General features: G+C 44.7%; 1 long non-coding RNA gene across 2 annotated transcripts in view; it reads right to left on the bottom strand.

The window, feature by feature from the left end:
- LOC129784083 (uncharacterized) overlaps window positions 1-25,855 on the bottom strand; it is a 31,258-nt gene extending 5,403 nt beyond the window's left edge. The window contains exons 1-3 of one of the 2 annotated variants that reach the window (XR_008746484.1): window positions 25,226-25,855; window positions 2,266-2,456; window positions 293-1,659 (exon numbers count right to left, since the gene is read on the bottom strand). This is a non-coding gene — a long non-coding RNA (uncharacterized LOC129784083). The remainder of the gene's footprint in view (window positions 1-292; window positions 1,660-2,265; window positions 2,457-25,225) is intronic. The other variant, XR_008746485.1, reaches the window with a different exon arrangement.
- Between the last annotated feature and the right edge of the window lie 2,027 nt (window positions 25,856-27,882).

Genomic DNA, 27,882 nt, shown 5'->3' with positions numbered 1-27,882 from the left:
AAAGAAATAGCAAAAATCTTTCTTTGTGAGGCTGAACTAAGCCAACAGTCCAAAAAAACTACCCTTGGACTACGGAAGCCAGAGTGCTGAACCTATGCTTTTCTGACCATGCGTACTGTTAAAGGAGGACAAACTTCAACATAAGATCACTTTGCTCAGGGACTTGTCCAGTTGCAGTCTGGCAATCTCCAAAGATGGCAATGTCACAACATCTCTGAGCTATCCCAGTGCTCAACCACCCTCAAGGTGAACAGAGGTTTTCCCCATACTCATTTGGATTTCCTTCTCTCACCTTTGTAGCATGGCAACTTGTCATTTCTGCTCTGGAAGCCACTGTGTGTTTAAAGTCTCCAGCAAGCAGGGTCTGCAGTCCCTCAGCTCTGCTGCCCTCATCAGAGGGCCAGTCTGGAAGTGGCTTGGCCACCAGGCACTTCTTTGGATGCCCTGGACCTTGGCCTAGCAAGCTAGCTAGCAGATAACCATGGCTGTGAGGCCAAACTAAAGGAGAAAATTGCAAAACACAGATCACTTTATGGTTACCACATACTAAAAGCATTGTGATTAATACAACCAGCCTGATGCACACGTTTACCAGAGTACAGTTCCTCTGTTTAGCTGGCAGAAACATTGCTTTCCAGGCGCTGGCAGAGGACATGCTGATTCTGCTGTGCTTCCTCAGGAAACAGTGGCATGGCTGTTTCAAGGTCCAAGATGGAGAATCAGGCATGGATGAAGGAGGCCAAGTCTGGTAAGAGCTAATGCTGGCACCTTTACTCTGAGTTCTTCACAAATTTGGTGAATACTCAGTCCAAGAAGTGTTTGGAGCATTTCCTGAGCTCTTGGCCATCACCTTTGTGCAGGCGCTTCACTTTACATGAGAGCCAGGAGGCTGAGAAGGGATTTTATCTGATGTGTGTGGTGCTCTTTCCAAAATGCTTGAGCTCCCAAGGCAGCTGCAGCTGCCTGGAAAGCAGTGGCTGGTTTCGGTAAATGTCACTGAGGTGCTGCATCAGGACAACAGCAACCACTCAGCCTGGCAGCTGTTGAGCAGATCAGCCTGCTCTCTTACATGAAATAAGGTGCCAAAAGGAAGGGGGTGTCCCTGGGGTCCGCTCCTAGTGAGTGCTTGAAGCTTCCATGTGCCTTTGCCACACACCACACGCTCGGGCTGCTCTTTTTATATCCCATTTTTTCACTCTCCTGCACAGCAGCCAGGGTCAGAAGACAAAAAAAAGTCATAATTCTTTGTGAACTATTACCCCACCAAGGTACCCCCAATTACCATTCTCTCTTGCAAGTAAATAAATAAATGCTAACTCCCTGAAAACGGACCCCTCAGCAGCTCCTACCTTAGCTTCACCCCTGCCTAGGGAAAGGGCACTCGACTGAGTGGCCAGGGGAGAAGCCCGACACCCGGAGCTGAACACTGCTTTCTCTTTCCTCACCTGCCCACAAACTCACCTTTTAAACTGAAGCAGCTGCTCCTTTTTTATTTCATTATTTTTTACCCAATGTTCTGATGAGGTAAACGGTGAGGTGATGCTTCGCGAGAGGCAGCACTCGTTAGCCAGAAGGGTAAAAAAGCCATCACAGTTGTCAGCACCACACGGACAGAAAACGTTCTCGTGCTGCCCCTCTCCTTGCAAACCCAGGTGGTTCCTGCAGCATCAAGCACTAAACTGAAGATGATCCAGTTTTCTGTAGCCTCAGGTTTGGCGGCCCTGACTCACTTCTGCAGTGCTGAGTTTTCATTTTTCCACTGTATTATGGAAATTGTGTTTCAGCTAAGCAGTTCTTAGAGCAACCACGTGGTAGCAGTGGCAAGCATCACCCTGCATTTCCCTCAGTGATCCCTGCTGTGGAACACGGGGTCCGCACCATTTATTCCTGTCCAGCCAACCTGTGCAATGCTGCCCTAATAGGCAAGGCAGAGCAAGGACACCTGCGTGAAGCCTGTGGGCATTTTACCAGCCGATTGTAAGGTGGTAGGGAGCTGACTGCAAATTCAATAAAGATTTTCTGCTGTTTCAAATAGAGTGGTTTTTTCAGAGATGAGGGAAACAGCATAGCCAAGAAGGTGTTGTCATATTTATGAAGCTTCAGTCATATCCCATTTCCATCATTTATCTGGTAACTCGGCTTAAAGAGACACCACTTAAAATCAAAGTGCTTACATTTCAGCAGACTGGATGCTGAGGGTGCAGGACGGGCTTCCCAGGTCCCACGGCAGGGACCCACCACGTGCAGCCACAGCAACAAACTCACCTGGACTTCAGCTCCAAGAGGTGTCTCAGTAGTAGCTTGTGCTCACAGTAAAAGCCAAGTTGTGTACCAAAAGGTCAGATTGGGGGCCTAAGCCCTGGGAAGAAGCTGCGCCTCGTTCGAAGAAGTTGCCTGCGTCCACATACATGCCTCTGCACCGTGCCACATCAGCTTTAGAGCTGTGTCACCAGCACCTTCAAAGAGAAACAGGAGCTTCAATTAATTCTCTCGCTTTTCTCTGATTTCCACTGGGAAAAAAAAATAGCAAAAAACAAAAAAACACTTATCAAAGGGGTTTTCTTAAGGAATTTGGGACTGAATTTCATGGTAGAAGCAATGGCTAGGGAGGCTTCTCCAGGCAAAAGCTAAGCCTGCGCTCCTAAGACATGGTTTTAATCAACGTCTACCTAAAAAATAGCATTTATACTGGCCACTCCTTTACCTTTAGACATTCCAAGAGACAAAGCAAAATGCCTCATCTGATTCTTTCATTTACTGCAGGATAGCAGAATCACCACCACTGTTCATTTCCCCAGCCCACAGCGAACAAAGAAACCTGCTGGTTTTCTTTCCCAGCCTATGAATGCATTTCCTCCCTCGTTACAGTCATCAGTGGTCCTGACACAACTTCAGAAAACAGGAGGAAAAGCAGATTTCAGCTGCAGTATGTTTTCCTCAGCTATATTTAGAAAACGGTGTGTGCATATGCACGTAGTGGTGCTAGTTTGCAAGTGAGTGCAAGGACAGCTGCCGTGACAACACAGCCCACAAAGTAACACCAGGGATCTCAGAAATCCCACCTGTGTGTGTGACAAGGCAAACTGTTCAGCTCCCAGTGTTTGTGTAATCGAAGCATTCACAGTTTTCCCTGACTTGCTAAACTGGGTAATCCCTGAGCGATGCTGGAGAACAAAACTGCAATATTTACAGGGTGTTTCTACCCAGTGTGCATTGGGGCTATTTTAGATCATTTTTTCGTTGCTTCTCTCTTGAGAGGAAGGAAAACAGAGGAAATCTAAAGTTTTATTAAAAGCTCAGGGAAAGCAAGAGCAAAGCAACCTAAGAGCGTGCAACAGGAAAGGCAGACTCCCCATTTAGTGGCCAAGGTAGCAGAAGCTATGCATGCACTACAGCCCTGCTCCACAGTGCTTGAAGGGCTTCTCCTACAGCCTTTTGTAGGGCACATTAAGAGTTAAGGTGGAGACTTAGGACAGCAGAAAAAGAGTTGGAGGAGAAACAGTATTCAGAATCATTCCAGGAGAGTCCTATGATTGAAGGAAGTCCTTCAATCCTATGTTTCAAGTTGATAAAGTTCATGGTATGGGAAAGCGTTCACAACAAAGCTTCAAGATTTGCCTGAAAGATGTGCTGCACAAGTAGAAAGCCACGCAAGCGGTCACCAAACACCTCTCCTTGCCTTTCCTGGCCTGACAGGCACCTCCCAAGGCCAGTTCCACTGACTGCTACTTAAAGCTGTTACTAAAACAAAAATCTAATGAAAACAATATTTTACTATAGAGAAGACTAGCTGGACCTGCAGAGTTTCCTCCCTCAGTAATAACTGGGGAATTATTCCCATACGAAAGAAACCATCTTTCTCTCTCCTCAGTATGCAGAAATTACCTATACGCTTGCAACCAGCAAAATGCACGAAATGAAAACCCCAGCCCTGCCCCTGCCCAGGCTCTGAACTCACCAAATCACGAGCCCAGGCCAGGGCTGGTTATCTAAAGGGGCACACATCACACACAGAGCCCAGAGGTATTGTGGCCATCTCTTCCTGCCTCCCTTCACCAGTAACAGCACACGTAGTCCTTTCATTTCCTCCTCCTGCTCCTTTCTTGTTGCCTGTGGCACCACCAGGTATGGGGTACCACAACTGTTCGAACGTATGAGGATTTCCTGCTAGCGTAAAGTGCTCTGGTTGCAACCCAAACCTCCTTCAAAGGCTTTGGTGAGATGGTACCCTTTTTCAGAGGGAATGGGAATCTGGTTTTACTGTGAGGATTTTTACACTTTCACAGGGCCTGAGGCAGCCCAGCTGTGCTGGGGTGCACGTTGCTGCATTGCTGGATGCCTGCTGACACCTACTATGCAACTTCAGCATCTGGTCTTGTACATTCAAGAGGCAGCAGCATGTACATCAAACACACACATACATGGACATTGTGCATCTGTGCATGTGTATGTGTGTCTTCTTTTTCAGCCACACAGGACTGCTGTATTACTTCTCATTAATTTTTCAAGCTGCTGGCTCCTGCAGCCCATGCAGAAGAGGGAGCTGCCGGCAGGCACAGACAGCTCATGATGATGTGACCATCAGACTCCTGTAACAAACATTCAGGGAAAGCACATTTTTAATGTTGTGGCAGCAAGAGTGAGGTAATGCAGTAAAATATTAATGAACCTTTTCAGCTGAGATCTCAAAATACATTGTTGAGGCTAAGCTTTGGAGGTCAAGGCAGTGTATTAACTACATATTCACCCAGCTATTAAAATTCTCCATTTTAACCAACACTGAGGAGAGGTGGGAAGGAGAGAGAAGGGGGGATCAGAGAGAGAAAAAAGAAGACAAGTTGTAAAGCTCATTGTGTTTCAAAAGGAAGCACATGGAAGGTTAGGACAAAAACTGGACAGTGCCTTCCTCCTTTTCAAAGGTGAAGGATTCTACCCTTCTAAAGGTCCAAAATACTTGCCCTCAAAAAGTGTCACAAAATAAGGATGAGCTCCAGATACTCTAAGCTTGGTACACCACCATGTTACCTGGCCTGTAGAAAGTCAGATGGGATATGCAAAATGCTTTCATTTGTTTTTATTTTTAGTCCACAGCTCACTGTCAGCTGAACACAAACATGGTGCTCACTGCTGATGACTTTAGAGATGAGCAGAAATACAGATGAAACTGGTTTTGGCCTTGTTATTCAAAGGGAAAGGGGGAAAAAAAATAAAACAGATTAAGGAAGAAATAGTTAGATGAGAAAAAAGATTCAAGGAATGCTTCTATCTACCAATTGTTTTGCAGGCCAAATAAAGTATACTAAGTCTGCTTCAAAGGAGCACCTAAAGGACAAAAAATGTCACTTTTGCATGGCTTGACTCTGCTTGCTCTCTTCTTTGTGCCTAATGAGAACAATGTGGCTTTTGCTGCTGGGCTCCCTGTCCCTTGTCTTTGAGTTTCACATGTGCCAGCTCTCAGATCCTCTTCACTGCCCCTTGAAAATCTGCATGAGTTCACAGCTGCCAGGGCCCCGCTGCAGAGTCCCAGCACCAGCAAGCCCAGCCTCCTCCCCAGTGGCTCCAGCCCATCTCCAGCCCCAGGCATCCCTGGCACAGGCAGGCTCCCACTCCTAGAGTAGGATAAGGCACCGGGAGACACGGAGCAAAGGTTCTCCTTTGAAATGGTGCTGTTATACTCCAGCCCTAGTAAAAGATATTGTGAAAAAAATGAGGAAATCGAACAGAGCAAAAAGTACAGCGATGCAAAACCAAATGACTGAAGGTCATTTATGTGAGCAAGGAGACAAAATGCATTTCAGATGGCTTTTTGAATCATCCTTTTTGATGTTTATCTATCTGAGCTATTTCTTTTGCAGTACTCAGCCCATCTGGTAATTAGCTCATGATGTGTGGATTCAAAACATATCCTTAGTACTTTGTTGATGAAGTAATATTTCTTCTGCTTGTTCTGCCTAGACAGACTCCACAGCCAATCCTCCAGGGCTGTGGGATTTATGTAGCTACTTCAACTACTTTCAGCTGAAAAAAAAAAAAAAAAAAATTACAAAAATGTTGGTGGTCTTGGTCAGAGTCCAAATGACAGGAAGGGCACTGGTCTTTGTCAGGGTTTCTGACAGACGCTGAGTCTGCTGTGCTGCAGCACCCAGCCACCCTTTCCCTTCTCAGCTGACCAAGCATAGATGTGGATGGCCCTGGCTCTCCTCCCAAAGACATCTAGGGAGGTGCTCCCTGCGCTGAGCACTTAGACAGGGTGTCCTGGGCAGAGGCTGCAGGCACCAGCCAAAGTGGTCAACCCCAAAGAGAGGGTGCCACCTTCTGCTGAGCTCTGTAGGAATTACCTCTGAACTGACTGTCCTGGCTGTAGCCTGGGGAAGCCAATTTCAACTCCTACAATCTAAGGTACAGTCCTCTTTTTTTCCTGTGGCTAGGCACTGAGCTTAAGCTCCTTGACATGAACTGAAGCCATGCAGAGCAGTGAAGAGGGCATCTTCCCAGCCAGCTGCCTCTGAGCAAATACATCGGAGCATTTCCTTGCAGCTCAGCACAGCACGCTGAGGTTTCCTTCACTCCCAACTACAAGAGTATGAGCTATGGGGAAAAGGATGAATGGATTTGGAGGAGCAGGCTGAGTACCTAACCAATCTGAAAGAGTAACCTATTCTAGGGTTTAGTGACTCAGGGAAGAGCTTTTCTGCCTTGCAGGTCAGGAACTGAATAAATGCAATGAAACAGGCAGAGGAATTAACACACACACACACACATATTCTGCCAGTCACTCATTGAAGAAAAGCTTTTGTCATTTGGCAGCAGCACAGATCATAACTACATGTAGCAACAGATGGGGAAGTCCATCAGTGACATCCCATGTCTCTGGCACAAGGGAACAAACTACCCCGAGGACAAAATGAAAAGGAGCCTTTTTGTCTCCTCTGCACATCCCTAGAGGCCACAAAGACAAACCACCTTCCATCCCTCAACGTGCATGCAGGCTATGTGTTTGCTCTCAGGGAAAAGTATTTTAAGAAATATGGATCACCTCCAAGGCAGAATATGCACAAGAACAACAGTAAGATAAAGCATTCAGAGAAGAAAACAAAGTTATTAAATATGTTCTATAAAGCCACACTTTTTTTTTTCTTCATTTAGCACAAAAAGATCTAGTAAGGCTATGAAAACAAGGCAAAAAACAAACCAACAAAACCAAAAAAGCCAAACAAACAAAAAAACAAACAAAAAAAAAACCCACCAACACCCCACTCAAATATATGCTGAGGAAAGAACAGTGATTTAACACCTATGTTCATGCTGAGGGCAAAGCAGGTTGCCAGCTTGTGCATGCTCTGAACTGGGGCATCCCTCTCCACTGACCACACAAGGAGCCCAACTGTTTAACGAGGGAGCTAAAGGATAGACCTAAAGTTGTGCATGTGAATACCCTCACCCAAATACAGTTCTCAGTCCTGCTAGTTTTAGACATCTGGTGCAGCTTTCCATTACGTTCTCATTGTCCAAGTTAAAGGTAAACACACAGCAACGTGCAGTTTCACTCATCTCAAATCATGCTGGCATCATTACTTGGATACTATGGCAACAGGTAATACGGAAAAATGATGCAAGGGTGACCAGCGATGAGGGACTGTTAAAGAAAAAATATCAAGTTTAATTCTGAGAAAAAAATCAAATGCAACCACTGGTGTTTACAGAAATGTGTTTTCTGTTTCAGCTGGCAATACCTATTTCCAAAAACATTCCTCTTTGCTATTACAAATTCATCTGGAAAGTCCACAAAGCAGAGAGTCTAGCCAGCTCTCAGTACACTGCATCTTGCTGCTGACTATGAACTGAAGCTTTTTTTTTTTTTTGCCTTTTTTTTTTTTTTTCCTTCATCAGTTTTCCCAACCTGTGCTCATGAAACCCATCAAGACAGATCAAAATAGATCAAGGACTGTTGTTCCTAATCAACAGCACGATTTGGCTGCATTTCACCAAGATTCAGACACTGTGAGTCAGCCTGAGCCAACACTCTAGTTTATGACTTTCAGAAACCTGTTTCCCATGGACTGTAGTTGAATTCAATCAACAGATGAAAACAGCCATATTTTTGCAGGTATAACCCCTAACTCATATAAACCCCACAAAAAAGAGGCCACAGTAAAGAGGAAACTGGAGGAGCAAGAGCTTTAGAGAAGGTGAGATGGGGGATGACTATTTGAGGTAACAAATGCAGCTGCACATACACGTAGCTGACAAGGACTCTGCGCTGCACCTGTCCTTTCTTAACCCTACCACGCTATGGATGAAAGCGTGGTGTATAGCTTTGCTGTGGCAGCCAGCATCACCGACACAAGGGCACCGAGGCTGACAGAGAGCAGACCAGTGTCCAGGTGCTCTTGACTTTCAGACAGGCAGACGCTACCAGAGACGGGCTGCAGAGTGGGGACAAGGGTTCCCCTGCTCCTACCACCCCTGTCGGTATAGTTTAATGACATCACTTAAAGAAGGAAAAATAAACCTTGGCAATTCAGTTCTCTCTTTTTGTAATAAAAGTGTGCTACATTTAAGCAAGACTTGGCAAGAAGTTTTTCATTTGTGTAGTTAGATTCCAAGATATTTGGTGGAAGATTTGGTCCTTCATGCCATTTAAAAAACCATCCATACATGCTTATGTTGTTGACATAACAATTAAGACATTTACTTGCAGGTGTTTATAGCCTCATTCAATTTATACGTTTAATGGAATAGTCAGATTGAGAAATTAGACTCACAGAAGTCAAAGAGTCTGAAGTATGGATTCCCAAAGCAACTGTAACTTATATCCCTCTTTCATATAAAACCACAAGAGAAGTGGTTCAGATGTCTCGAGCAGTACAACTCAAGATTTTTTTTATTTTTTTTTTTTTTTAAGTAGACTCTTTCAGACTGTGGAATAGAACTGAACTCTGAACCATGGTGCAAGCATCTGATTATTTCTGATTCTGGAAAATACCCCTGGAGTTCCATCCTCTCTCACTAAGAGTTACCAACCCGCAGACAAGTGGAGTTTAACCTGTTGCACAAGCCCATCTCCTCGCCACAAGCCCACCTTCTGCAATGATGACAGTTGCAGAGAAACTGCTAAAAAAGGGATCAAAAGCCACATTGAGCCATTGTAGTCACTCAGTAGGCTGTTTCTACTGGAACACCATCACACCTTGTCCTCCATCATGCACACTTCCTGAGAAACATCCACAACAGGGAGGGAGGGAAACTCTGTAAGACATGGCTGTACTGCACCCCTTAAGAGCATTATAAACCATAAAAGCTGACCCCTTCTATTAGTGATCACTAACAAAAGTTTCCAGATGGTTACTATCAAGATTTACTGCCATTCAATTCCATGCTATAGGAAAAGTTTATGCTGATCAATCCAAAGGCCTAAAACAGGAGTTTCCCCTCTCCCCATAATACCCCTCCTCCCACACACCATCCTTCGATTTTCTGGCACTCCTCAGGCTGCTCACTGGGATCCAGCTTGTGGGGAAAACCTACATTTAATGCTGTTTCCTGACCCCAGATTTAGTCTCTGGAAGCAATAAAAAACATTTAGCAGTGTTAGGAAACAAGTAAGAATAGGCAGAGAGACCTGGGATGGTTAAAGGGAGAGCTACCTGCATCTTCAACTACCTAATAAGTGGCTGTAGAGAGGATGGAACCAGACTCTTCTCCAAGGTGTGCCATGACAGGACAAGAGGCATCAGACACAAGTTGCAACACAAGAGATCCCCATCAGATACAAGAATTTTTTTTTTTTTATATATATATTTTTTACCCTAAGGGATGCAAAAAAACTTGTGGAATCTCCCTCCTTAGGAACAGCCAAGGCTCAGCCAGACAGTCCCAAGCAAGCTGATGGAGCTGTAAGCCTGGTCCTGTCTGGAGAGGGGTTGCCCCTGGGACCTCCAGAGGTCCCTCCCAACCCAAACTGTGGTCCTACAGTCCTTGCTTCTGGGTCCCACTTTGTGCTCTGGTGGTTCTCCGAGTCCAGCATCTTGCTGTGAAACTATTCTACTTAATTTCTCTTTCCCTGAGCACACCAGACTGTTTTTAAAGACATCTGCAACACACTATCTTCTTGCTCCATCTCCTGGGGAAGTATTACTCCTTCAAACTTTATTACTGCAGAGAGTGCTGGTTGCATTTAGGATATAGCTGTTACTTCTTAAATCTGTCCAGGTGCTGATTAGAGCTGATAAAATGGCCGAGAGTGGTTTTCAACAGGAGTTAGAGTTCTGTCAAAAACAACATTTGGGTTAAGCTTTATTACTGATGAAATTCTTCAGAACTCAGCGACCAAACCAGATGCTGCAGCCCATTCCCCCAAAGCTTTACAGCCACTGCTCTTTCTGACAGTCTTTGCATGCCTCTCCCTTCCTTTCCATGCCCTGAGTGAATATTGGCTTGGAGGGTAGGAGGTGAAAAGAGGGAGGGGGGGGAAAAGTTATTTTTGGCTTTCAACTTTTTATGGCATTCCTGTCCCATAAAACTCGTTGGAGCTGTGCGTCTCACCCTGGGTCAGAACAAAAGCGGTTCTGAAATCACAGAGAAATTTCTTCGTGAGACACAAGTTGTCCAGCTGCCAGCCAGCAGCAAGAATGTCCCAAAGCACAGACCCGCGCGGGGCCCCGAGCTGGTGAAATGCAGGCACGGAGGGCCCAGTGATACAAACTGCGTATAAACCCACTGGATGCTTAAACCCACATTCATCTCCGAGGCAAAATTCCCTTGACAGGAGCTTTCCTTGACTTGAAAGGGCTGAGCTCAGAGTCCTTGCCCCGTGCAGGGCGGCAGTCTAGACATGACGGCGTGGGCGGAAGAGCAGGGAGGCGGCGAGGCTGGCAGGACAGCAGCTGCCTGGCGCTTTCTTCAGGAGGCTCCTCCACCCTCCAGCCATCCCTTGGTACTGCCATGGCACCACAAAGCATCGGCCCTTCTGGGCCTGGCATGATACTTGTCTGAACGTTTAGCCAACATGAGAGACGCAGCATTACTACAAGAAACACATGAACCCCTCGGAATAGACACTGAATTTTATGGAGGTTGAATGAAATATAATTGCCTAGCCAACATAATTGCATGGCTTATCAAGAACTGCCTTCTTTCTTCACATCTTCAGTATCGGTAGTGCTTGTTAATAGCAAGATTAAGACTCCTAAAAAAGTCTTTGGAGGTTTTTATGGCACTGGCCCTCAACATATTGTTTAAAAGTGTGAAGCTTGCTTACTTAAAGTGCCTAACAAAGATGCAAGCCCCAGAACAGAAGTGGGTTTTAGGGAGCAGGTCCATGACATAAATTCTCAGGGTTTTTCTTTCATTTAGTTAGGTTTTTTATCTTTTTTCAAACAGAGCCACTCAAGTTAACTGAATTATCACATATGCTTCTCCAGACACCATTCAGCACCTAATCGAGTGGTAGGATTATAAATACCATGTGTTGCAGCTGTGGCTGAGCCATAGTTGTAGAAAGTTAAATTGTCTTTACAGCTTTGCACCAGTGGGATAAAGAAATCGCACCAGTGGGATGAAGAAATTGCACCAGGAAAGCAGCAATTTCATTGCACGAGACAAATGCAACACAGAAAATAAAGTTTACAGAAATTTTGGGTTATGTGAGTCATGCAAAACACTTCCCTTTTGCTCTGGTTCTTCAGTAATGTAAGGCAGAAGTGACCTCCTATCTGCTGAATTACAAGTAAAATGACAAGGTAAAATGACAAAGCAAGCAGATCCTGCTTAGGTCAAGCTGCCTGGCTCTCGCTGGGAAACAGACACAGCCTCTCCAAACCCCCAGAGATCAACCTTCACAACTGAACGAGCAGGAGATCTTACAGGAAAGCAGAGGGAAAACAGGGGATATAGATATTACTTGTGCGTGCTAATTCTTTTGAAGTAACCTTGATAGAAGAATTAAATGTAATTTAGAGAGGGCAACGTAATCATTTATGGATTGTATTGCAATAAGCAGGGGGAAAGTGGATGCTTCTTCAGCATCCTGGAGACAGAGATAGGTAACTGCCCAAAAGAGGAATGACCTGGCAGCAGGGAAAGTAGACATTGCTGGATGGTGTGTTTGTTTATTTTTAATTGGATCCCAGAGATCATCCAGCTGAGCTGGAACCCACTCCCAGGATTTCCAGAAGCTTAACAAAAAGGCTGCAACTGAGAAGCCCAGATGTCCTTTTTGGCCCATCATTTTTCCTGGCTTAGTAGAGAGAGCTGTCCATTCTCCTGGCATATTTAACTTTCAGACTTACTTCCAGAGCCGACAAGCTTGTATGGTTCAGTCTCTGTGCTCACCGCTAGCAAATACTTTATTTGCAGCTGCCATGCTCTAAGATAAACCAGATCAGTAAGACTTATGTGAATGTGAAACAGCAGAGCTAGTCCTAATTAAAGCTGACTGCAGCCCAATGCCTGTATGAAGTGGCTGGCATCATCTTGTAATGAAAACAGGAGGAAAGTGATTCAAGCACCAGCCAGATCTTTCTCTGAAATACACAAATCAACAGGAGCACTAGAGGGATGCACACACAAAAGGGATGGCAAAGAAAGGATGGAGTCCCACTATCAGCTAGGACCAGAAGGCAATGGCACAAACCAGTACCTGAAAGGCAATGATTGCATGTAGATTTGACAAGGTTATAAACAGACTTAGCTTTTGATGTCCTATATACAAGCTTATCTGAAGAAATTACATTGTACAGTCTGGTAATTGATATAATTTCAGTGAGCACAGCCCATGAACTTCTATTTTTTGGATCTCTCTCCTCACTCATGCTTAGCTTTGACCCCACTTTTGCACATTCCAGCAGCTGTTGTATTTTCCTTAGCATTCAAGCCTTCTTCAACTTTCAGCACAATGGTCTCTGATCTGTTTCAGACTTGATCTGGCAAAGAAATCCACACTGAAAAACTGGGTGCAACAGCTCCCTAAAATCTGCAGGTCTTATGAGCTTGGAGGACTTCAAGCCCTCTCCCAGGGACTCCCCAGTTTACACTTGGAGAAGTTTCAGATAATTGTACTTACATTAAATAAAATGCCCCAGAAAATGGAATAAAAAGGGAAAAATACATATAGTTTTAGGTATATGAATAATTATATGACAGAAAGAGAATTGCTTTGGGTGGCTAGCTGAATTTGCTGCTGTCACAGCAGGATGGCTGGTCCCAGCTCAGCCGTGGCCATAAGGAACTTGCTGTCCTCAAGGTTCTTAAAGAGGAACACCATGAGAATTGTTGTAGGAACTTTGTGCTATCAGATAAAATGCAGGGGTGAGGAGGGAAGCTCATCTCACTTCTTAGGGAAGAAGTGTTAACAGCAGCCTTAATTAAGAAGAAAGTCAACAGTATGGTAGCCTGCAGAGGTGAAGTCCCCCTCCATATCTTCTCATTTGTAGCAAAGTCTGAATCTATGCAGTCTCTCCCGTTAGATACTGCATGTAGCCACTGCCATGGTTTAACCCCAGCCAGTGACTAGGCCCCACACACAGCCACTCACTCACTCCCCCAACAGTGGGATGGGGGAGAGAATGGGAAAAGTAAGAAAACCCATGGGTTGAGATAAAGACAGTTTAATTGGTAAAGCAAAAGCCACGCACAGAAGCAAAGCAAAACAAGGAATTCATTCACCACTGCCCATCGGCAGCCAGGTGTTCAGCCACCTCCAGGAAAGCAGGGCACCATCAACACCTAACGATTACTTGGGACGACACCATCAGTCTGAACATTCCCCTTTTCCTCCTTCTTCCCCCACCTTGATATGCTGAGCATGACATTCTATGGTATGGGATATCCCTTTGGCTAGTTCGGGTCAGGCACCCTGGCTGTGTCGCCTCCCAATTTCTTGTGCCCCTCCAGCCCTTCTGCTGGCAGGGCCTGAGAAACTGAAAAGTCCTTGACTGAGTATAAACAATACTAGCAACAAGTAAAAAATACCAGTGTGCTATCAACATTATTCTCATTCTAAATTCAAAACACAGCATTGTACCAGCTACTGAGAAGAAAATTATCCCAGCCGAAACCAGGACAGCCACCAGGCAAGAACACAGAGATTCACAGCTGTGTATAGCATAGCTTGGGAAAACACTTTTATAGCTTAGTCATATGCACAGTGTGGCACCCTGTGGCATATTTGAGTAACGCTGCATTAAATAATTGCTATATCTGCTAATGTAATGCATATAATTGTATATATTACATAACTTCACACATATTGCATATATGTGGTGTATAGCTTCGTTACATTGGCAGGTTTATAGCATGATTATTATTTTTTGTTCAGCAAAAGCAGAACTTCAAGTCATTTGAGATGAAAAAGGAAAATCTTTGATGTTTCCTCAAGAGAGATTGATTAGGGAATATTGAAGAATATAGAGGATGGGCTGAGTTGATACTTGGTAGCTGGTCTCTTTTATTAGGTGAATCCCAAAGATGAGCAATTTAGAGCAGTCCTCCTGCTCCAGTGATTCAAGACAGCAGTGCAAGGCAGTTGGTTCCACCCAGACCAGCGCAGCAAGGTACAGGTACTGCACGGAAAGACTGCAAGCTGACAGCGTCCCACATTTGCTGCCTTTTCCAAAAGTTGTAAACATCACAGAGACACATGTTACCACTCATTCTTCACGTGAAAGTTTCAGTCTCCAGGGGCAATTCCACAAGCCTGCCTAGAGTCCCCATAGCCATCTCTGCTTGGAGTCTCCAGTCCCACAGTTTCTGGTAGCCACAAAGCAGTAACAAGGACTCTGCACAAAGGCAAAGTTCAAAAATCTCCCATCATACCCGCGACAGATTTGTTCCCCTTCTTCCCTGGCAGTTAGGGCACATAAGCAGCTACTCAACTGTGCCATGCAAGGCAACATGCCCTCTCCCCAGGATGGTTCAAGCCCCACTATGATCCAGCTGGAGAGAGCCACAACACCTTCACAAGACCCAGACAAGCTCAGCACAGTCTTGGACCAAGCAAGCACAACAGCCAGCTTTCCAGCTGGCCTCAGGTTTAACAGGAGGCACTGCAGCTGCAAGAAAGGAATTGCTTGCTGAATAAAATATAATGCTTAGATTAAAAGAAGTCAGTTGAAGCAAGGCAACAAAGCCAGCCTGTGCAACAGTGGCTGTGGAACAGCTTGGAACTGATGGATTACAAGTCTGTTCTCATGAGCCTGGTGGCTATACACAATATAGGATAAAAGACCACTTGCTTGCAAACATCACTGCAAATGGGAACTTCATTAGAGCGCTCTGCCATGTTCTTGGTCATATTATAAGCAGGACTGCTGTTAACACTTCTTCCCTCAGAGGAAAACAGAAAAACAAACCAAAATATCCCCTCAGTGTTACTACTTTAATGCAGAACTACAAACCACATCCAGACAGTAACAACACACACATTTAAATGATACTGAAATGCACAAAGTTGTCATCCAAAAGCAATTCATGTAGAAACATTAGCTTTTAGTTTTCACACCAGTAGGCATTAATGACTAACATCTTCAGGTTTAAAAGCCTAAAACAAGTGATAAAAATCAGTCTTAAATAATATAAGCCAGTTTCTCTGGAGAATAAATTACATCAGTTCAGCTTCCTACATATAATTAGTATCTACATGCACTGTGGCCCTCTAATAGAAATGACTGCACACTCTGAAGATGTTCCAACAATAAGTAGGAAAGGGCTTCCTCCATTACAAATTATATTAACAAATATTAGCACATACCACTCATTAAGTGGCTGATACAGGGATGTTATGTTAAAAAATTTACAATAAAAACTTTCAGTAGGTAAAAACTTAACTTCTACCTTCAGCATATACTTGACTACTCCAAAGTCTCATTTAACTTTGGTAAGGGCTCCATCAGCTTGGAAATCAGAGCTCCAGCCTTTAAAGATAACAATAAATAATTAAAAATAATAATAACTAAAAAGTCATAGCTACACACACAAAAGATGCTGAACATCCTGTATAAGGAAGAAGGCAATGAAAAAGCATAAGCCTGCTGACAGCCGTCTGCACAAAGGCAGCTTCACATGCCTCATGTAATCAGTAAGATTTAAAGATCAGTAATGTAACTAAGATTTAAGGTGATCTGTGAACATTCAAAGCAATGCTTAACTGCGCACTGTACTGCACTCACATGAGTAAACTCTTTCATGCAACCAAACCAAAGTGCTTTAAAGGATTCCCTCCCACCTCAAAGCAATTCTCCAGATACTATATGGCTATGAAACACTTTCAGAACAAAATCTTCTTGAGTTTTTTTAAGTGTGAAGAGATCACAGGGCTCTCCTGGGACTCCTCTTTGCAGTAAAATTTAAATATCTATTTTTCCTGTTACTGGTGTGTCCACAGCATTAGTATTGTAACTTGGATCTGAAGCACAGGACTGAGGACAGCATCTCCCTCTTACCAAACTCCAGTGTGCATTACGGGGTGGGTTTGTAGCACATGAACTGAATCCTTGTTGTATGAAGCTAATGCAGACTGCAGGTACACATTTAATGTGCTAGGACCACTTATGGGCAGTTCAGTCCCTGGGATCAGACCTCTTTTGCCTTCAGCCCTTTTCTCTCTGGGCAGGAGCTGTGACAGTGTTGACCATGGAGAAGTACAGAAGATCCACAGGGCCAGGCTAGAGCTAGGTCACTGCAAAACCCAAACCACACATGATATCAGTGCTAGAACCTTGGTACTGACTGTTTCATCCCACTGATGCACCCTTACCCCCCTATTCCACTCACAGGTGTGGACAGGAGGCAACACCTACAGTTATTTGAGAATATCATCACCTCAAAGCAAAAGGCTGAAATGATGCTCCAGCTCCAGCCTTTGGCCTCTGCACATTTTCATTTCTCTAGTTCTTGCTTCCTTCACCCCCACTGCCTCTATTTCCTCTCCTGGACTCCAGCACAGGGTGTTACAGATCACCAACACACTGATGGGACAACGTGACTGAGGATGGGGAGGTCCGCTGCCCTTTCCTTGATGGAAGGTCCCACAGTGCCCCTGCCTCGTGCTGTGACACCCTTGAGGAAGGCGCTCCCAGCTCCCCCTGAAGTCAGGGCTTGATTTGTTTTACCATAAACCGGTCTGAGCTCAGGACCTAGATTTTTCACCCTGTCCTATTAAGCCCTGGACAGCAACAACACATGGATGTTAAGCATGTACCTTCACCAGGGCACGTGATGCTAGAGAGAGCATTAAATGCTCTTCTAACCCCTCAGCCTAGAAGGCTGCTGGACTCGGGACCAAATCCATTTGCTTTCCCAACAACAGTAGTCTCTAGGTCGAAATACATCAATAAATCACATTCAGAGGTCTGAAACCAAGTCAGATTTCCTAAGAAACATGACTTCTAGAAAGAAAGAAAATTCTTTTCAGGCTCTTGTGGCTGGAATACTTCATGGCAACATTATAGCTACAGCAAATTCCTCTGTAGGAGGAAAGATTTCAGGCAAAAATTAGAGAAAGGATTTGATTTATAATGGAAAATAAAGTTAAAACTAACAGGCCAAGTTTTGCTTACACTGAATAATACTTAGCACCTACGTAGGAAAATTCCCACTGACTGCAGTCAGAGCAGATCTGAGGCTTTAAACATGCAGTCTCCGCTTCAGCTCCGGAATAGCAGTGCTAAAAATTAGGTGTCAGACTGGGACATGCCCTTCCGATGAGAAAGGGGGATGAAACAGCATGCAGAGCGCCCCGGCTCCCTCCAGGAGGGGTAACAGCACCTGGGCTTTGGCCCTGCAGAGGAAAACTGACTTTGCAGGTGCATTAAACACGTCTGGGAAAGGGGTAAGCAGCACTGGCAGTGCCCAAGTCGGTGTGGGAGCTGGTAGCTACAGAGAACAAGCTTGGGAAAGCCATCAGGGACTAGTTGAGCCAGAGTGCTCCTAGGCTGTTGGGTTTAAGCCAGACCAGCGAAGAAACGGGCAAAACCTGCACTTTGCTGCAGGCAGAGATGGTGGGTGACAGACTGCCTTCTGCTGTCAGCCATGTTGTGGGGGTAGCTGGCATCCTCCCCCCTCCTGGGCAAGGGAACGGAGGTCACGGTCCCACCCTAGGTGAACAAGGCCTAAAGGGAGCAAAGCTTTCTGAACAGGATCCAGCCCAGCCTCATTGCCTGTTGCCATATCTGTACTCCAGTTCGCGAAGCAACATCTACGTAACGTGTGCTCCGAGAGCGAAGCTGCCATTTGTGGCCTCCGCGGCCAAGAAAGCAGACAAACCTGAGCATCTGTGTTTGCAATCTCCACTGCTCCATATAAGACAAGGTCAGGCAGAAAACATGTGTTTCGTATTTGCAAATCTGAATGATTTATATTAGGGGAGCAGGGCTGGACTGCATGCAGCCTCTAGGTTGTTAAAATTTAATTTACTAATCAATTACTATCAGATGCTAGACTTCTTCAGCTGCCCCATATGAGGAGCATAGTTTCTCAAAATACCCTGTCTTGATTTCAGTGCTGTATCTCCTTCCACGGGCTGGAGAGAGGTGACATGAAGTGGGCGAGCAAAAGAAAAGGACCGCTCAGTCCCATGAGGTCACATTTTAAATCAAGAGAATCCACCAGAACATCATCTCCCCATTTCTGCTGGTCATTTGGAAGATGACATCCTTCTGCCACTTATCTGCACAAGGTAGCTTTACCTGAGGAAATAGTTGCATTAAAATGCATGGTACCCCTCCCACCTCAAGGGAGCAAATCTGCAGGAGACTCGGTGTCCCTAGCTGCACTGTCCTCATTTTGGCTGGACTGCTTCTCCACCATCACTCCCAGTTTAAAACATTTAAAACATCATAAATGCATGCCTCTCGGCAACTAAATGAACTAGGATAAAAGTAAAGACAGAGGCAAGACTATTGCTGACAGGCATCCTTCCTGTTATGTGAGTTATGAGGTATAGGTTGGGTCTCCTGTGCTGTACGGCTTTGGGCTGCAGGTTCACAGATAATTCTGATCTTGGGGCAATGATGTGTGTGTATTTTCTAACTTTTCTTAAACGGACATACTGAAAACAAACAATTCAGATGGCTTACATGAGCCAGAGACTCTCAAACACAAACTCGAAGCAGCTCCATGAACATCACATGTTTCACAGCTTACACTCCCATCCTCATACACATGGCAGCTCCCACACAGTCCTAAGAGTCTGTGGGTCTCTTCAAACCTCAGGAACACAGGAGACCCACCGCTATCCTTTAAGCTGGATTAAAGAAACCCTGAAGGTCTGCAGATTTCTTGTGGACACAAGCAGGTGACAGCTGAACAGCTCCTGTCTTCACCCCCTCAAGGACGGTGGTGTCAGGAATGCTGCAGTACAGTGGAGATCTGCCTCAATATTAGTGCAGAGCTGATGTTATGCTGCCTCCCCATCATCAAGCAACTTGCCCCTCTCAAAGGCACAAGACAGTACTGACCATTCTCAGCAAGACTTCACCTATCCAGCTTGGTACTGATGACACGAGGCCTGTATGAATATCAAAACTCATCACAAAGGACAAAAGATATCCCAAAATGTGTTTGCGGAACATGTTCTCCTTTTGAGAAATAAAGGAACAAGACAGTTTTCAGAGTCCCAACTCCAGTTATATGCAGTTCAGCGTACAAACATCAACACTAGCATTGGTTGAACATTTTTTTTAATGTCCTCTGTTAAAATTAGCTCTGTTCTTGGTTAGTAAGTCACGCATGAAATGATCCTGGCTTCCCTTTAAAGTGGTAATCAGAGACCAATAACATTTTGAAATTATGGGTGAATTGCCAGCTCTTCTCTCCAACTCTTTGCTAATCTGCATTTTGGGTGACAGGTTCCCTAGGAATAGGTTAATATTACTACACTTGGAATAGAAGAGGGAAATATTTTAAACTGGGGAATAATCAATCCAGTCCAAACCTTCAGATGGAGAATCACTCAAATTAAGATTCATGAAACTCTTAGAATTCTTTTTTTTTTTCCAACAAATACCCAGCAGGTCACAGGCAGTTGGATAACTAGCCCCACCATGGTAATTTATGAGACTGTCTCATAAGTTACAGAGCTGAAGTTGGGGTTGGGATTTTTTTGGTTTGTCTTTTTGGGGGTTGGTTTGTTAGGGGTATTTTGAGGTGGGGTTTTTTTTGTTGTTGTTGTTGTTTTTTTTTTTGAGGAGGAGGGGCAGGGGAAGGAGGCAAGCAGGGGAGGAAGCCAAAAAAATGTCAGACTCCAGGTCTTCAGGAGTATTTTAATGCCATCAATTACCTAAGGACTGACTGTAATAGACAGTGTATCAGATTGTGCTACAGCTTTCAATGCATAATGATCAGAGGTGTTTTTTTACTATTTCTAAACTCTAATGCTTCAGATATGTTTATACCTTTCCAGGACACATCATTCAGTGCTGCTTTCACTAAATGCACAAGGCAAATGCTGTTGACCTGATGTTACCCACTCACTATAACTGCAGAACTACAGCAACGTTACCATCTGGCAGATTAATTCCTACCTGGCACTACTGCTTAGAAACTGCCTAATTAACAGTCTGTTAAACCAACAGAGTGAAACATGACAATTTCTGTAACAAACACAAGGACAGCAAGCCAATATAACATCACTGGGTGTAACAGGGCCATGACCGCAATATGTGACTATAAATGCTCATGATGGAAGCGAACAGCTGACAAACTTCTGAACCAAGGCAATGAGCAGAACCAGAAGAGATGACTGCAGGCTAATCAGCCCAGCAATTAGTCTAAATCGCATCAAATTCCTATTTTAAATCCATCCTGTAGTATTATTTGGAGAGCGCTATTTTTCACGTTATTGCACTGTGGGGTTTCTGCATACTATTACGCTGTTGATGGCTTCAGCTCTGGGAACAGCTGCATTTCAGTAACTCAAAAAGCCCCAAGTGTAGTTTAAGAAGCTCAAAGACAATTTGCCTGGAATTAAATGGCCTTGACAAATGGTAGATGTTTCAACCTCCAGCTCATCCTTAGCTATATAACCTTCCTGTCCACTTGTCTCTTTTCCATTCAGCGCCTCGGCAAGCATGAGCCAGCGCTTAGATACCCTGACAATATAAGAAAATAGCTATCTTTCCAGCATGAGAGGGAGTCTGTGACTGGTAAACACATACAGGAGTCTCAGTCAAGCCCTTGCCTGCGATGAAGGCCTGTCTGGGAGAAAGGGGTGAAAGCCAGAAGTTTGCAATCCTTCACTGCAGGAATTTTGGCCCGTGGGTACAGTTGGCTGCCTCAAGGCAGCGCACCTTGCACACAGCTGAGGATCTGCTGCATAATGTCTGTAGGCAAGTACATTAAGGGGAGAGAGAGTTTACGGCTTCAGCTTGACGTGCACTTGGAGAACGCTGGCTTCCAACTCATCTCCCACACTGAACTCCAGGGACATTCAACTGCTGACCCAGATCTGGAACCAGACTTCAGGGTTTGCTCCTAGCTCTGTGACTGCAACATCAATCTGGCTACAAACACTGCCATCATTATAACGTTCTTTTTTAAAAAAATCACTGAAGAAATAATAAAAAAAAAAAAGTGATTTTTCTTATTTTAGCTATTTCTTCTCCTTTCTTAAAAGTGATTTTTTTAGATATGTGTACTCGGATGTGGACAGAAGGTATGTGTACTCAGGTGTGGACAGATCTGTGCACAGACTACCACAGTGTTTCATCCTCTCCTGCTGGTTGCAGAAGTTTGACCCTTTGATTTTTTTAACTTCAGTGCAGTTGGGATGTACAGGTCCTAGGCTCTTCATGCAGCCTCTCCTTCCTACCACTGAGACCTTTAAATTAAAGAGCTCAACCAGCAGGAACAAGATTATAATCAAGAATTGTCCTAGACTTCTGCTCCAAACAACTTGATCTCAGCCTGGCTATAAGAGATTGCCAAAGGTCCACAGGCTGTCAGTCATTTATCCAAAAAAGCCTGGAACACTTTGAGAGCCATGAAGTATCACAGTCTGGCTCATGCAGCTGATACGTAACGTTGCATCCCTTAAATAAAATGAACCATAGGGGTGAACATAATTTAGAGATGGACGGGGTGAACAAAAATATACAACAGCTGTCTATGAGTGACTTAAATCTTCATCTGAAGAGAAAAATCACCGCCAGAGATTTTCAACCATTCATTTAAACATCAGGAATATCAACATATTTAAACACTACTAAGAGATGATGTTTAGGAAAATTGGGAAAAGAGCCAAAGATACAAATAACTTCATTGAAAGAACTTAGAAGACTGGCAAGAAACATAGCATTCGTATTTTAAGCAATTAACTTGCATTTAACCCAACTGTCTTAAAATGCTATACTTCTGTACCATGTGGCACGTGCTGTATTAGTAAGCCACACCACAGTTAACTCAAAGGAGTGTGAATTACACACTCAAAGAAAAAGAGTTTGGCGATGTATGACAGCCCTTAGAAGTCTGCTACAGAATGGAAAGTAACTGCAGAATACTTTGCATATTTTACCTTCAAGCCTTCATTTAATCTACCACAACTCCCAACATGGACATGGCCTAAACCTAATGATGATGTGTCACATTCACCCATTTATTTGTATTTGGTCAAATGTAAAACCCCAAAACAGTGACAAAATGTCAGCCTTTCTGCCACCAGAACACAGCACACCCTGGATTCCCTGGATTGCTGGCAGAGACCAGGAGCTTTCCATCAGCTCCAGCTCCATTATAGTACATTAATTTTATTACTTGTTTCTCTGCAATGAGCACAAACCAAGTTCACCACTCTGTCAACTGCAAAGCAATGGTTTTCGTAAGATGCTGAAAATGAAGCAAAAAATGGTCAAAAGGGCGAAGACCTACTGCAATAGCCCACCAGAGCAAAGGTTTGGTTTCCCTTCAGGGCAAACTGGGGGGAAAAAAAGGAAAATGCTATAGAGCAAAGCCTTCAAGGAATACTCCTGCTGCTGCAGCAAAGACAAAATACATACACCTAAAGAAAGGAAACAATGCAGCAAACAGCAAATGGGATCCCTTTATTACACTATTCATTTGCTGTACATCTGGAAACTTCACTGAAGAAATGCATTAGATCAGAGCAGTATAAATTTGGCATTAACTGAAAGGTCACCATAAAAAAAAAGTGCTTTCCCCTACTGTGTCGTGGCAAAATTGTCAATGATGCTCAAAACCTCTTTAAATCTCTGACAAAAAGAGTGGCTTGTGTAACTTACGCAAGCCATCAGATGTGTGATTCATGTTAAGGTTCTCTGTTAGTTGTCAAACAACACATTATGTCTCCAGTTGTCCCGTCACCCTTCTTCACACTTATTGTTAGGAAATCACGAGAGGGCATGAGTACTGCACTGGCTGCAACCCTCCTTGGTTTCTGCTCTCCAAGTCCACTCCTTTCCACATCACACACTGCCTCCTTGTCTCTCTATGCTTCAGTCGCATTGAATCTGTTAATTAACAGCTCCCATCTTCTGGTCCATAAAGATCAGAGTCCTAGTAGCTGTAATATCTATATTTAAAAGTGGCCAATATATTTTATAATAGAAAACCAAGACTACATGCAGTAGTTAGAATTATCCACAATGTAATCAGCTACAAGGAAAACTCAACAGGCAAAGGCTTTTCTTTTCATTTTCTTTATTTTATTATTATTTAGTTTAACTAAACTTTTTTTTTACTATTCCTTAAGTACCCCCCAAAAAAATTACTCTGAATTTCCCCCCTACAGTTTTAACAAACTATTTCAAAGTTCAGTGGAGTGATCACAGATGCAGAGTGTTTCTCCGTATCTGTCTCATGCAAAACAAATACATAGAAATTTATCCTTGAAACAGAAATATCTTTGAAAGCTTTGAAGCAATTAACGCATACCCCATTACAGTAAGCTTCAAGTTATCCCATTACTACACTTCAGTCCTGTGAAGAAACACTACTTCTGAAATATTTCATGGTTTAGATATCCATGACCTTCTAAAACAGAAATTACCACGTCATAAATGCAAGTGGAGAAAAGTATATAACATGTGTATGCATTCAGGCTGCTACTTGCGTTTACTACTGTGGCCTCACGTCAGTACCAGATTTTGTTTGGATGCACTAAACCAACTATGAGGCATTCACATCTGTGCCAACATCATTGTAGCATCTCCAAGCAAAAAAACGCAGCAAATTATGTATACGTGAAGCCATTTGAGAGCCTATCCACCAAGACATCACAAGTAGTTCTGTGCTTATACACCCAAAGACAAACAAGTGACGAGTGTGTGCAGGCACATTCATGCTTTCTCTCTCAATTTCCCTCCTGCCCCCATCTCAACCACAAGAAATTGTTTGCCCCCTAACAGCTACAGAATGACACACATAGAAAAACAGCTCCCTGAAATTCAGATCGCATACCAACATGGATGAACCACAAAGGAAAACACCCCTAACCCTTATATTAGAGAATATTAAGATCTAAGGGGAAAAAACCCCAACACACAAGCCTTCTACATACACCTCCCTCTGTCTGAATCAACAGAAAACAAGGGTGCTTTCTTCTCCTTTCCAATGTTTCTTAGCAGCAGGGCTTGTCACCAAACTCACGTCTGGCATCAGAAATAGTCTGAATTACTTCAAAGCAGGTAGAAATAACTCTATGCTGTTGTTTCAAAGAAACTTTTTTTGTTAGGAATTCCCGCAAGATGCAGTATCTGGTAAGTTTGGGAGGGTAAATGTTAAGACCGCTGAAGTACCAGGATAATATCTTACTTAAAGGAAAAAAATTTAAATATACCACTGTTGCTGCATCTCTGTTATCAAAGCTTTAACATATTTTGCTCACTTAGTGTTGCTACACAGCTGTCTTGCCCTTCAAGTCTACCCAGCTTTAACCATTCACTCCTTACACCAGCTTGTGCTCCAGGCTCTGGTGCAGCTGAGAGAATCCTTATTCTTTCTCCAGCTATTCAGCTTGGAAAATCATACATTTACACAAGACAGGGAGCCAGAAAATTACTGGATGGTCGTCAGTTAAATAAAACACTTGGCACCAGTATGACACATGGGGTACCATAAGTCTTTACACTTCATGAATTCTCTGCTATATTATTACTAACACAATTACTTTGGGACAGTTGTTGAGCAGCACAGAAAGCATTGGCTAGAAAGTTGTCAGCTGCACACAAACACACAAAAGAAAAAAGTCCCTGTCTGGCTGGTGTAAGATTTTTACCTTTAATTCCTGAATTGCAGTCAGTTAATGACAGGCAAAGGATGCGATTCCCAGAATGTGTCTGCGCTCATACAGTCTCACATGGCATGCAGCAGCAGAACCTCTCCCCAGCATGAAAAGGCCAGTCATGCCAGTCCTCATTCCTCCCGCTCTGCCTCTATGGGTGAAGCAGAAAGTGGCTTTTTGGTTTCTTTTTTTTTTTTTTCTTTTTTTTTTTTTTAAGTGCTGTCCTTTTGGTAAATTCCAGGAGGGGCCTTCTCTTCCATCAGCCAAAATACCATTGCACAATGACTGACTTCCCCACTTCTTCCATTTTCAGTTCACTTCCCCCCCCCCCCCCCGCCCCCCCAGCTTGTTGATTTCTGTCCTTAACACCACATTTTGTCCATGAGGCATTTCATAAAATTTTGTGGCTGGAAGGAGAGGTGCAATTGCAGCAGAATCAGCCAGCCCTCGAGTTAACAAGTTATACTGCACACCAGCTGCTGTTCCACCTGCTCTTCACACCCCCAGCCTCTGCAACCTGGCTCTTAATCACCTGATTAGCCAGGCCCAGCTCAGAGAAGAGGAAAGAAAGGGGAACTAGTCACATCCATCACAGCTGGGGGTGGGCCCATTTATCATGTGATAAAACACTGCAGCAAAAAATAAATGCTATTTGTCCAAGTTTGGGGGGGGGGGGGGGGGGGGTAGGCGATAAGGAGATGCGTAGTAGCAGGAGGAGTGGACCTGTTATTTATTCCCAGGCATCCTGGGGGAAAAAACCCAAACCCAAACCACAGCCTGGGTTAAGCCTCCTTCCTCAGGGCCAGAGCCACGCTCCGGCAGAGCGGTCCCCTTGCCCCTGCCCGCAGCGCAGCGGGCCCCGCGTCCATGAGCGGCACAGCCGGCGCGACCACCTCCGGCAGCCAGGGCCGCCCCCCGCCCCCCGCCCGGAGCGCCCCGGGCAGCCCGGCCGGCCCAGGGAGGCTCCCCAGCCCGGACCCGACAGGCCGATGGGGTCCGCTGGAGCGGGGCCGTGGGCAGCGCCGAGCCCCCCGCCCCCCGCGGCGGACACAGCGCGGCAGCCGGGCCCGGGCCCGCAGGGCTGCCTTCTTCAACAGCTTCACCGGGTGCTTCAAGTCGTGAGAAGCAACAGCAAGAACAGGGCCCCGTGCGCATGTTCCTGACCAAGTCAGTGCCCCAGCTGAGCCTTCCTGACCGCGCCAGCCGCCCCAGCCCCGGGCAAAGGCTCCCACCGCCGGGAGCCCTGCCCGGCCTGCGGCACCGCCTGGCCGGGGAACCGGGCTCTCCCGATTTAGAAACAACGCAAAACCAAGGCATCGACCCAAAACAGGGCAACTAATGACAACCCAGTTTCGCTTCACGCATGGTAGGGCCGACTTCTGTCACTCCAGAAGTTTCTGTCGAGCAGCCTAAACTGGTTGCACGCCCGTTACCATCACAGCAGCGTGCACCTCGAAGCCAGGCCACGCTCGTTACCACTGTTCCCATTAGACTCGGCAGATGAGCCAAGGGCCATATGTTCTTCAAATGTATGTGCAGCCCTGCGGCTGCCTCTCGCTCCCATTCCAGGCTGCAGGCTGCACGGCCGCTCCGCATCCGCGCTGGCACCCACAGCTGAAGGGCAACAGCAGCAGCTGTGAAACCAAGACCCATCAGCCCTTCGGAACACGGTCACACGAAGCACTCAGCACATCATCTCCAGCAGGTCCCATGGCACAGGAAGCGATGCGCCCAGCTCCTGGGGATGCTGCCCTGCCTCGACAGACCAGCAGCTTCAATATTAACACCCCCCCTCAGACTAAAACTACCTCCTGCTCTGTAAAGTTGTATCTACTGACTCCAATTTCATTACCACCACTAGTTGTTGGAGTTGGGGTGGCTTCTGTTTTCCATTTTCTACATCCAAAGAAGTTCACTACTTTTTATAAACCTAGATGATAAAACAAGTTTTATTTTTTCCAAGAGCAGCCCAGTTATCATTTTTACAGCTGCTTATTCACAGCATCTGAGGGATGCCTTCTGTCACACTGAAGAACTTCAGTGCCAGATTCTTCAGCCTCTAAATACTCAGGCAAGTTTGACTTTAAAACAGTAGAAAAGGTGATTTTTCTGCAATCATGAGGTCTTCAAAGAGTTATAGAGTTCACATCCTTAAATTGTGTAAAGATCTTGCTTTTGGAAAGCTGAAAGCTAGCTGTTTATCAACCCCCCCCCCTTTGGATCCATCTGGATAATGACAAGCTTGCATTCTCATGGACAACAACCACTTGGAAAATCTGACACAAAGGATAAATAAGATTAATTAACTCCAATGAACACAGCCATCTTAAAATTCACATTAGTACTTCAAATGCCCACACCTTCCTCACCATTTCTCTACGAATTCAGCACATAAACTTATTTATATTATGTACTTAACGGAATCAGTTTTTGTTCAAATACAAGTAACACTCTCACTTCAGAAGAACTCCCCAAAAAACCTGTAAGAGAATTACAAATTAAACTTCGGGAGAAAAACCTATGTTAATCTATAGAAATGCTTAAACATACACCAGCGACACTTCAGCATAGAAGTGGGAAGACACAGGTGAAAAACAACTCCTTACAAACCCAAACTAACCTTTCCTCTTTGTTCTGCCCCCAGGTCTTGG

Source organism: Falco peregrinus, chromosome 3, assembly GCF_023634155.1.
Source record: "Falco peregrinus isolate bFalPer1 chromosome 3, bFalPer1.pri, whole genome shotgun sequence".
NCBI classification, from domain to species: Eukaryota; Metazoa; Chordata; class Aves; order Falconiformes; family Falconidae; genus Falco; species Falco peregrinus.
Note: the sequence above shows the minus strand (reverse complement) of the source record. Positions and strands in the feature narration are given on the sequence as shown.